Source organism: Dipteris shenzhenensis, chromosome 19, assembly GCF_047967505.1.
Source record: "Dipteris shenzhenensis isolate YYH24624 ecotype China chromosome 19, Dip_SZ_1.0, whole genome shotgun sequence".
Taxonomy (NCBI): domain Eukaryota; kingdom Viridiplantae; phylum Streptophyta; class Polypodiopsida; order Gleicheniales; family Dipteridaceae; genus Dipteris; species Dipteris shenzhenensis.
In genome coordinates, this window is record NC_141614.1 from 1,282,191 (window position 1) to 1,294,707 (window position 12,517).

Below are 12,517 nucleotides of genomic sequence, written 5' to 3' on the forward strand. Positions count from 1 at the left end.
CTTTAATGCATCTAGCTCATAAGTATTCTTGCTAGCCAATAGCATATCATCCACATATAGTGCCAGGATTATCAGGCTATTATCCTTAGCCCTTTTAGTGTAGAGGCAGTGATCAATTTCACTCCTTCTAAAACCCTAGGACCGAATGAAAGCATTAAACTTCTGATACCATTCTCTAGGCACTTGCTTAAGACCATAGAGGCTCTTCTTCAGCTTGCAAACTAAATGCTCTTTGGCCTTTTCTTCAAAGCTTTCCGGCTGCACCATGTAAATTTCCTCATGCAAATCCCCATGCAAGAAAGCTGTCTTGACATCCATCTGCATAAGCTCCATATCCTCTGATGCCAGTAGTCCAAGCATGCATCTAAGTGTGGTCATCTTCACAACCGGAGAGAATATCTCATCAAAGTCCACACCCTTCTCTGGCTTGAACCCTTTAGCAACCAAACGTGCCTTGTACCTAGGCACATCATCAACTGTGACCTTCATTTTGTAGACTCATTTACATGGCAATGCTTTCTTTCCATGTGGCAAAGAAACCAAGTCCCAAGTCTTTTTCTTCATAAGTGAACTCATCTCTGATTGCATAGCATACGCTCACTTGCATTGATCCTCGCGCATCATAGCCTCTCTGTAGCAAGAAGGCTCCTCGCAATCAGTAAGCATCACATAGTCTACCCCTGGCGAGGATACTTATGCTGATAGATGGAGAGAAACTCGAAGCATGGGAGAATAGAGATGCCCACACCCTTGCATTGATCATAGGGACTACGATGGACTTTGTGATTCCTCATATTAGAGGACTAACATGTCGGTAGAGGGGTCGACCATTCTAAAGGATCTATATGAGATAGAGAATACATCCCGTATCTTGACAGTTCAGCATCACCTCTACAACATGGATATGGATGAGGGAGATTTCGTACATGACCACATGACGAAGGTCAAGGTGGTGAGAGATCGGACCTTATTTATGCATATAATGTGAAGTTTGAGTATTAGATTGACATTTTTACAGTATCCTTATTTTATGGCATTTTCCATATTTTGAGTGCAACAAAAATAAACGTCCGCATCTGTAATGCCCAAATTGAGGAGAGCATGGGGAGGGAGACCTAGGGTATCATATGCCCAGAAAAGAGAAAGAAGGGAGCTGCCCAGGGCAGCACCTCACAGAAGCATACCGAGAGGCAAGATGGATACATCAGATGGAGTGGATGGACATGGCAGATGGCAATGCACTTGTGGCATGGATTTGGCCTGGCAGAGGCAGATTTGGAGTAGCACAACAAGACAATACCCTAGGTGGAAGGCACCTACTTGGAGGGACTGTGGGAAGGTGTACAGCCTGCAACAAGGCCCTGGAAGATGGCCTAGATATGGCAGGCCATGGGCAGACAAAGAGATGGGCCCTTGCACACAAGGAGGGATGTAAATGGGGCATGGGAATTGCCCTGGCCTTATATAGGGCTAGGCTGGTTGGTCGACTGGTCAACCAAATCCACTAGCAAACAGCCCTAGAAAATGCACCCACAGCCCCATATATGGAGATGTCTGGGGTCATTTGAGAGACACTTAAGTTGGCCAGCAAGGGCAAGGAGTCGACCAGTTTTGGGGCAATAAAACCACTAAAACCGGCTTCTAACAAGCTAAAGGACAATAATCTATAACTAGCTGGTCATCCATATCAATCACAGCCATAATGTATCACTTTCATTAGTTAAATATCATTAAGAAACCAACTTTAAAGGGAGACTAGAGTGCCCCTGTTCAAAAACCAAATAGAAGAGATGCAAATTACCCCCAAATAGAACCAAAGAGAGAGCAGGAGGATCACAGGCAGGAGAAAGATCTGTACAGCCAGCAAACGGGCTTCAGTGAGTGTGCAAATGAGTCATTCAATGAGAAAATCCAACCTCAAAATATGTGCAGCAAGACCATACAATCAACAATTAGCCTTCCATAGAATCAATGTGCGACCTCGTTTTGTGTGCCAAATGGACTGCACAATCAATCGTACAATCCGTACAACAAATGGATCAACCTCGAGATTTGTGCAACAATCCATACAACCCTCGAACTGTGTGCGAATTAGGTCGTACACTCCTTAGAATGTGTGCAATCACACTACACAATCCGTACAACCACCTTGGATTGCGTGCAACAATGCTTACACTTCCAATCAACCTCGAATAGGATGCCCAAGTGATCCGTACAATGCTTAGGGATGCATGAATCAACTATACAACATCAATAATTATGCCTTTGGATGCATGCAATCTCGAAAGTCATGCCAATGCTCATAGGGGAGGGAGATTCGGTACATCACATAACTCTTTCCAAGGCCTAAGATTAGAGAGAGGAAATCCAAACTAGAGAGAGAAAGGTCAACACTTTCAAGCTCATGCACAAAAGGGAGTCATTAAATCCCCTAAACCTCTTACCAATGATGCACTTAGGCTTTCCCTTGGGCCCAACTTTTTGACCACTCTTTACCTTGCCTTGGGCCTAGCATTTGGCCTAGTGGGTGCACTTTAGATTAGACCCTACTTCTCACATCAAATCTTAAGGGTTTTTAAAATCCCGGAGTTTGTTTGCATATAGAAAATCATGTCCCCGTGACATGGGATGCTACCACAAGATTTCAAGAGCTTGGTTACGACTGTGACAACAATACAGAGGACCAAACCTTTAACTTTTGAGGAGTTGGGTACATTACTGTTATAGGAAGAGGCTAGGCGAAAGCTCTAGAACAAAGACAACAACGACAAGGCATTGCTGACAAAGGACAAATTTGGCAAAGGATAAGGCAAGCCTAGTAGTGGCAAGCCCAAGAAGGATGACTCTGGAGATGAAGAGGACACTTCCAAGAAGAGGAACCAGAAGAAGAAGTGCTTCTATTGTGACGAGCCAAGCCATTTTGCAAAGGATTTCATAATAATTGAAGAACTACTCTTGGTGACATGTCCATATTTTATTACTGAGGTCAGATATGCAGACCCAGAAGTCACAGTGAAGATGTCTTACATTGAGATGTCAGTTGACGAGGAGTCAGAGACATTTGTGAAGGTGAAGGACAAGGAGTGCTTGGACTCTTCTAGGTGTGTGGCTATTGATACTGACACGAGGGTGGATTCCATGGAGTTACATAGGGTTTCAAGTTCAGATGGATGTTGTCATTCAAAAGGGAGCATTACAAGATTGCATGGGTTAATGGTATGTGCATACCTGAGGTACATGGTTTTCTTTCAAAGCAAGTACACAAGCAGTATGATGCTCTAGTATGTACTTGACATTATTAATTTATGCCTTTATAGCATGTTGCGGAGAGAATATGTCCTTTATGTGTCTGAAGAAATGTGAGATTAGAAGGTATTGTGCCTTCTTCAAAGGCAGAAGGGGAAGTGTGGCTGCTTCTTCTTGATTATGGACAAGGTGTATTGAAGCCCGAAGAGTACTTGCTTGAGAGCTCATGGTCCATGTTATCTAGAGATATTCTTGGGATTTCATTCTCGATATGGTTCCTTTGTTGCAAAACTTGCCAAAGGAAGGATGGGTTAAAACAAACCCTCAAAGCATGGTGCCTGGAAGACTCCACGTTCCTCACCCATTATGAGAGGGACAGTTGGAACATGGTGGCATCTGGATTGCTCAAGTTTGAAGAAGGGAACATGACTGAAGCTGGTGGTGCCATCTGGTGCTACCTTCGATGGATCATGTACCAAGATGGTTTGCTTGTGCAGGACCGGACCCTCAGGAACAAGAGCCACTATTTGACACCGAATTATTTCAATGGGTTTCATCATGGGAGCTGTTGCTGATACGTACAAATCTCTTTACGTCTAATATTTCACACCAATCACGGGCATAGGCACACAGATTATCCTCCCAGTCAACCTCGATGGTAGTAAGCTATCAAGATGATTACGTTACGTGAAAGCTCCTGCTTGCCAAATCCCAACAAGCCCCAATTCCCTAGATGGATTTAGTATGCCACATGTCTTCATTCTAAGGGACCTCCTAAATGCATCATTTATCCCTATATTGGGATAACATTGAATCATTTGCCCCTTGGCACATTTAATGCATTTAGACCCTTTAGCCTTAAATCCACCTAGTCTAGTGCCATATCACCCTCACTAAGGACCTTGACTTTAATTCCTTTCTGATCATTTACGTAAAGGCCAACAAATAAATACAAACATTGATCCTTTAAAGGAAAATGTCGACCGACCCTTCCGAGGTCATGCTACCTCAACTTGAGCGTAACATTCCTTTCCTCTTCAGGCATCAACGTCCTCGATGATAAAGTCTTGGAACACTCTCTGTAATTGGTATACGGATTCCCAAGTAGCTTCTGATAGAGGTAAACCATGCCATGCAACCAACACCGTGGGTATCTTTCGATTGCGTACTTGCATTGTTCCTCGGTCCAGGATTCCTATTGGTTTGCATCTTGCATTATCCTCTATCTCCTGAAACAAAACAACATCCTCGATTAGTGAGTCACCTGTATGCAAAAATTTCTTTAAACGAGAAACATGAAACATTGGGTGCACCTTACAACCCTGTGGCAATTCTAATTTATAGGCTACCTTGCCTATTCTTTTTAGAATTAACCATGGCCCACAATATCGAGGTGATAATTTAGCACACTCTCCTGCAGTCAAAGACTTAGAGTGCGAAGGAACTTTGAGAAAAACTTTTTCCCCTTCCTTAAATTCTCTAATGGATCTGTTTTCATCCGCATATGCCTTAGCTCTATCCATAGCTTGGCGGATGTTAGCTCTCGCAAGTGCTAGCATCTCCCGCATTTGAACCACAAAGTTCGCGGCACTAGGCACTTTCTGAGGTACTCCCACTGTAGTTGGATTCACTGGTCTATAACCATAGTTCAGCTCAAACGGACTGAAACCTGTAGAGGAATGATTTCTATCATTGTAGGCAAATTATAACAAGCAACCACTTGTCCCATGTATGTTGCCTCAATGACACATATGCTCTAAGCATATCCTCTAAAATTTGGTTGATTCTTTCCATTTGACCATCCGTTTCTAGATGATCCCCACTACTCATTCCCAACTCAATCCTTAGTGTCTCAAACACCGCAGTCCAAAAATGACCGGTAAATTTGACATTCCTATCTAACACTATGGATTTGGGTAATCCATATAAATGAAATATATGTTTAATAAACAAATCCACCATTTGCGGGGCACTAACAGACTCTCTAGTTGGAATGAAGTGAGCCATCTTGGTAAGACGATCAACCACCACAAGGATAGAATCATATCCACCTTGTGTTGTAGATAGACCTACAATAAAGTCCATGGAAATGCTCTCCCACCTACCTAGTGGTATTTCCAAGGGCTATAAAAGTCCGGGTGGCTTCACCCGCTCTGCCTTACTTACCTGACTCGAAAAACAACGAGCTTTGACACAATCGTCTGTCTCAACCCCGTCTCACGAGATCATATGTCTTCTCGACTCCTGGATGTCCCGCACATGGGCTATCATGGCATTGTTGAATGACTCTCTGCCTGAAAACATTCTGATTAGGTACTACTACCTTGCCATTTCTTTTCAGCATACCATCTCTTACGGTATATCTTGCATAAGTTTGGCCTTCCAATAGCCTTTGAAAGCAAGAAGTTTTCTCCCTCTCAACGAAATTGGCCAACTCATGAATTAGAGTTGTATGTTGTTGTCCATGCTCTGAAAACATGGAGACATTATTTGTATGGGTCAGAGTTTGATGTTGATGTTGATCATGATACTCTGAAACATTTTTGTAAACAACCTGACTTGAGAGGCCGCCAAGCTAGGTGGGCAGAACCCATGCAGGAGTTTAACTTGATGGTTCGGTACCGAAGAGGGAAGGATTATAAAGTTGCTGATGCGTTGTCACGCATTATGCATAATATGAGTTTCACGGTATTAGAGAGTGCTCTAATGACCGAGATTAGAGAAACTCAAAAGGTGGACGAGTTCGTCCAGAGCCTTTTGCCTAAGGCTCATGTGTTCAAACTCGGGGAAAAGGATGACCTGGCTTCTAGAAAAGGCCAAACTTATGCAAGATATACCATAAGAGATGGTATGCTGAAAAGAAATGGCAAGGTAGTAGTACCTAATCAGAATGATCTCAGTGAGATCATTCTGATTAGGTACTACTACCTTGCCATTTCTTTTCAGCATACTCTCAGTGAGATCATTCTGATTAGGTACTACTACCTTGCCATTTCTTTCTAGCATAACATCTCTTATGGTATATCTTGCATAAGTTTGGCCTTTTCTGGAAGCCAGGTCATCCTTTTCCCGGAGTTTGAACACATGAGCCTTAGGCCAAAGGCTCTGGACGAACTCGTCCATCTTTTGAGTTTCTCTAATCTCGATCATTAGAGCACTCTCTAATACCGTGAAACTCATATTATGCATAATGCGTGACAACGCATCAGCAACTTTATTATCCTTCCCCCTTCGGTTCCAAACCATCAAGTACTCCTGCATGGGTTCTGCCCATCTAGCTTGGCGGCCTCTCAAGTCACGTTATTTACAAAAATGTTTCAGAGTATCATGATCAACATCAACATAAAACTCTGACCCATACAAATAATGTCTCCATGTTTTCAGAGCATGGACAACAGCATACAACTCTAATTCATGAGTTGGCCAATTTCCTTGAGAGGGAGAAAGCTTCTTGCTTTTAAAGGCTACTGGCCTTCCCTCTTGGAGGAGAACTACTCCTACCGCAATGCCACTTGCATCGGTTTCAAGGAAAAACGATTTCTAGGGATTAAATATTTTTAACAACGGTCCCAAGACCACAGCTTGTTTTATGGTGTTAAAACTTTACTGTTGATTCTGTCTCCATATAAAAGGTACTTTATCTGAGGTCAGATCAGTCAATGGTGATACTATTTCAGAATATCCTTTGATATGCCTTAGATAAAATTAGACAAATCCCAAGAATGATCGCAAAGCGGTCAAACTCTGAGGGATTGGCCAAGTCAGTATCGCAGCCACTTTCTTTGGATCTGTTTCTACCCCCTTAGGAGTAATTATACACAGTATAGTTTTCTTTTTATTTACATAAAGACTGGCTTTCCTCAAAGTACTAAACACTATTCTTAAGTGTTCGTAGTGCTCAACAATACTTTTGCTGAATATAAGAATATTGTCAATAAAGTGTACTACAAACTTTCCGATATACGGATGTAGTAAATCGTTCATAAGCATGACGAATGTAGCTGGAGCATTGGTAAGTCCAAAGGGCATTACCAAAAACTCATAATGTCTAAACCTGCTTCTAAAAGCGATTTTATGCACATCCTCGGCTCTAATACGGTTTTGATGGTAGCCACATTTAAGATCTATCTTACTAAAAATTACGGCCCCATGTAATGCATCTAGCAAATCATCGATCCGAGCCATCGGATACCTGTGCTTAATAGTGATATTATTCAATGCTCTGTAATCTATACAGAGGCGAAAAGTATCATCTTTCTTCTTCTTTAATATCACTGGCAAAGCAAAAGGTGAGAAACTTGGCTGAATCTGCCCCAGCTTGACGTATTCTTCTAGTTGTCTTTGTATCTCTGCTTCTTCGATAAAACTCAACCTATAGGGAGGTCTATTTACAGGTTCTGCCCCCGGGGTTAGTTCAATCTTATGCTGAACATTCCACTCTGGAGGTAACCCATAAGGTAACTCATCCCTAAAACAATCAGAGAACTCCGCTGCTATTTGATCAGCCAGCTTGGTCATCTCTCCATTTTGGGCAACATCAATGCTAGCCGAAGAATCATTAATCGGCTCTACTGATGCTGTACAAAGAAACAAAAACTCTTCTTGAGCTTTTCGAATTTCCATTACAAAAACCAATGGTCCTTGAGGTATATCTTTTTCACCTCGTAAGACATACATCACATCATTCGTCTTGAATTGATAAATGTGCTTTTTTCAATCTATGGCTGGATTCTTCCTAGAATGCCAAGCCTTACCCAAGGCTATGTCTGCATGAGCAAGCTTTGTCATTTCAAAATCAAGCTTCTCAGCATAGTCCTGAATTCAAAGCTCTAACTAGGTAACCCTTTGATCCCATACTTCAGTTGAACTTCCATCTACCATTGTGACTGTATATGCATAGTCATATGGGCTAGTCTTTAGTTTCAGCCTCTTTACAAGCTTGGAGTTAATTACATTGTGCATTGACGATGAGTCAAACAACACAATAACATCATGATTAGCTACTTGCCCTTTCATCTTAATTAACTTTGTATCATTAAAGGCTGTATACCCTGGAGAAGATTTCGACCAAGCCCGAGCTGCCATTGGTGTTACTTTTCTTTTCATTCCAATGGTGGCACTTGATTTAGGAGTCTCAACCGGGTTCGCATGCTTGGCTTGACCACTAGGCTGTGAGGCACTCCCTTTGCTAATCCACTTCTTCTTAAACCCAGTTTTCTTCGGGTACTCATACCAAGTCCCAACCTACACAAACCCACTTGGTCTGTTTCCTTTTGCATCCTCATAGTTCAGGGCTATGGCAATTGCTTCATCTAGTGTGTTCGCATACTTAGCCCGAACTTCCATCTTGATCTGATCATTTAATCCAAAGATAAAATCTTTTACCTGGATTGACTGAGGTAGAGGTTCATAAGATTTCATTACACTTTCTCTGAACTTATAAGTGTATTCTGCCACTAATAAATTTCTCTGACGAAGATTTCGATACTGATCCCAAGCGCGGGATGCTTCATCAGAAGGTAAGAAGTGTTTTCTAAAGTCTTTTTTAAACCCTTCCCAAGTATTGGATGCTAATCCATCTTTCTGCTGTTTTATCCACCACCTATCCGCTACCTCATTTATGGATGGCCTCGCGGATTTTCTTCATATCATTCTTGATTTCACAAATGGTGAAGGCCTTGTCCCATTTATGTAACCAAGTTTCTATAATATCGAAACTACGGTCAGACATCCGACCAAATACTTTTCTCGCCTATAATTGGCAATATTAGGTACCTTAGCCCTCCTAGGCTCAACCGTATGAACACTGGATCCAAGCTCCATTGGATCTTTACCTTTCTCTTCACGAGATGGTCTAGTAGACATACTATGTACCATTTTCCTGAGCTCGGATTGCCCTACATTTGCTTGTAACTGTTGCGCTAAAATCTATTGCAAGGAAACATCAAAGACCACACTGCAACCAAAACCCACTTTTCCCTAGACTAGGGAAACTCCTGCAATCTGAAATAATTCAAACACACAAGCAAATAAACAAGCACATACCCCAACAAAACTTAGAAGGCATAGAAAGCTCCCTGATCATATTTTTGCTACATGAAGAAAATAACTTATCCCTATAAGGTTGTTCCAACACGCATTTATGATCTGCCTTGTGATCACGAACATGCTGTACTGTCTACCCCTTCCCACGAGCTCACAACCAAGCACAGTCTTAACTCGTGTCAAGCGACTAAGTGCCACCAATGAAGGCCTAGCTCTGTGGGCTACCAGGTCCATAGTCGAGCCCACGACTAATAAGTCCTTTATACTATTGTAATGCCCGAGCTTTACAGAGTAATTGATTGACAACCTCTCACAACCAATGTTACTTCATGACACTTCAGTGCATATGCAGATCGATGCCCTTCGATCAGAGTGCATAAATAATACGAGGCGACCCTCGAACTAATGCAAGGCATTTGCACTGTAGATACTACGAGGACCCAAATCGCAAATATCGACAATGCTACACTTCAGCCTTTGTTGTTAACCAAGTCTCCACCAGCTAATCACGATGCCATTCAATAGACTTTGTGTCTCGTCTGATAGCTACCGAATCCACAACTTGCAAAATCCACAAGATTACAACAGCTAGTCCCTCCACGCGATGTCACGGAGTCCTAAAAGTAACCACCGTAAACTCTGCGCGCCACTCTTAGTCTTTTTTTCTCAGATTCCGTAAGACAAGATCTCCGCTCCTCTACTTGCTACCTGGTGGTATCACGCTGAGGCTTAACGAAAAATCAGATCAACAGTCCGATGCATCGCCAATCATTCCCTCACCGTCCACAAATCGCCACGCTAATGAATCCTCGATCCAACCCAATCACCTGCTACTCTGATACCAAAATGATACGTACAAATCTCTTCATGCCTAATATTTCACACCAATCATGGGCATAGGCACACAGATTATCCTCCCAGCCAACCTCGATGGTAGCAAGCTATCAAGATGATTACGTTACGTGAAAGCTCCTGCTTGCCAAATCCCAACGAGCCCCAATTCCCTAGATGGATCTAGTATGCACATGTCTTCATTCTAAGGTAACTCCTAAATGCATCATTTACCCCTCTCTTGGGATAACATTGAATCATTTGCCCCTTGGCACATTTAATGCATTTAGACTCTTTAGCCTTAGATCCACCTAGTCTAGTGCCATATCACCCTCACCAAGGACCTTGACTTTAATTCCTTTCTGATCAATTACATAAAGCCCAACAAATATAATACAAGCATTGATCCTTTAAAGGAAAATGTCGACCGACCCTTCCGAGGTCATGTTACCTCAACTTGAGCGTAATAGTTGCGGCAATGTTATCGACTTGTTGGCATTGCATCAAGATATGTCGGTGAGAGGGGATGTTGGAAAGGTCACCTCCCCATCTATAAGCCTCGCAATGAGGAAAGCATGGGGAGGGAGACCTAGGGCAGGATATACCAAGAGAAAGAGAGAGGGGGGAACTACCACATGGACAGCACCTCATGAAAACATACCAAGAGACAAGATGGTTGCATCATATGGAGTTGATGGACAGAGTTGATGGTGATGCACTTGTGGCATGGATCTGGCCTAGTAGAGGCAGATTTGGAGCTACACAGCAAGGTGGAATACCCCGATGAAAGGGAGGGACTGTGGGAAGCTGTACGGCCTTCCAATAGGGCCCTAGTAGATGGCGCAAATATGGTAGGTCATGGGCAGACAAAGGCTCGGCTTCTGCACACAAGGAGGGCTGCAAATGGGACAATTCCCTACCCTTATACAGGGCTAGGATGGCTCGTTGACTTGCTAACCAGGTCAGCCAACACACAGCTTTAGAAAATGTAGTAGAATAACCTTTTGGTAAGATGAAAGGACCACACTCTGATGGGACTCTGGATTTATCTTTTGTATTGTGTCCATAGCTTTGGACGGAAATATATTGTTTTGGTGGATTCTATATTTGACTTGGAGCACTGTCTACTTGCTAGTCTGCACAACACATCTATGTGAAGCACATTAAGTAAAGAGGTTTGTAATTCCACCTCCATACACACACTGTGTGAGCTCCTGGGCTATTCTATCAATCTTCCGCTGTACGTACCCTCCTTTGTTGGTTGATTTCTAAGAGAAGCATTAAGAAGTTCAGAAGTCACTCAAATAATTGTAAGGAGCTCGTTCATGATTCAAAATTCATATGAAACAACTATAGGACTGAAAATTAAAATTTTCCTATTTGTTACTTTGTTATAGCCATGTAATTCTCAAGCAGAGTATCTACGACGTGCAAAAGAATATGTATCGAGATAAATCTAAAAACATGCCCAAACTCATCCTCCAAAAACACAACAAATAATGTAGTTTCATTCTCTTGACAATCACTCAAGGTTGAAAACCATAAACGCCATAACGCATAGCAAGGACTAGCTACTAACTCACTAGGTCAGCAAAAGATATTTAAAACACATTGAATCCGATCCAAATGGATTTCTTGATAGATATACTAGGGATTGGGAAGACGCAACAGATCAATTTGTTCACAACTTCGCAAATCCTTTTTCATAAAAGAACTCAAGTAGGCTAAAATGTCTCTAGACACAATCCTAAACAGTTTTAACCAATTATTTGGAGATAATAATAATCGTGCACAACCATTGCTTCGTGCAATTGCCAAGCTAATGTTAGGAAACAATATTTTTTTTCCCAACAGAAGTGCAACAATTATGCTTCATGAAACCAAGAAGGCATTATAGAATTTAATTTACTTTGGCACATGAATCATTTAGGCAGATTTGCTGTCATTTTTTTGGTACCGTCATTTAACCTTTTGAAGTCGGATAAATCCTTTTCTTTTGAAGAAGTATCTTTACCAGAAATGACTCACACCTCAAGTCAAAATAAACATGGCATGCTTGTAATACTTTATCTACATTTCTTAACTTTCTATGGCTAGCAAAAGCCTCCATTGCAGGGTATTGTCAAGAAAAGCAGGTTGGAGGCCGGGGGGGGGGGGGGGGGCGGCGGGCGGGGGAGGGGGGGATATTTCTATTGCTATATTGTCCTTGCATGTACTAAAGAGATCTATTTGCCTTGACTTCTCACTTACCACTTATTTTCTGGAGAAGACAAGGGTGGGTCTTATCTCATGCTGATTCAAATCTACAGTATTTTGGAGGTTACATTATGTCCTAATAAAAGCTCGACCAACTTGCTTCCCATACAAGCTATCAATTAGTTGTGGGATGGATATT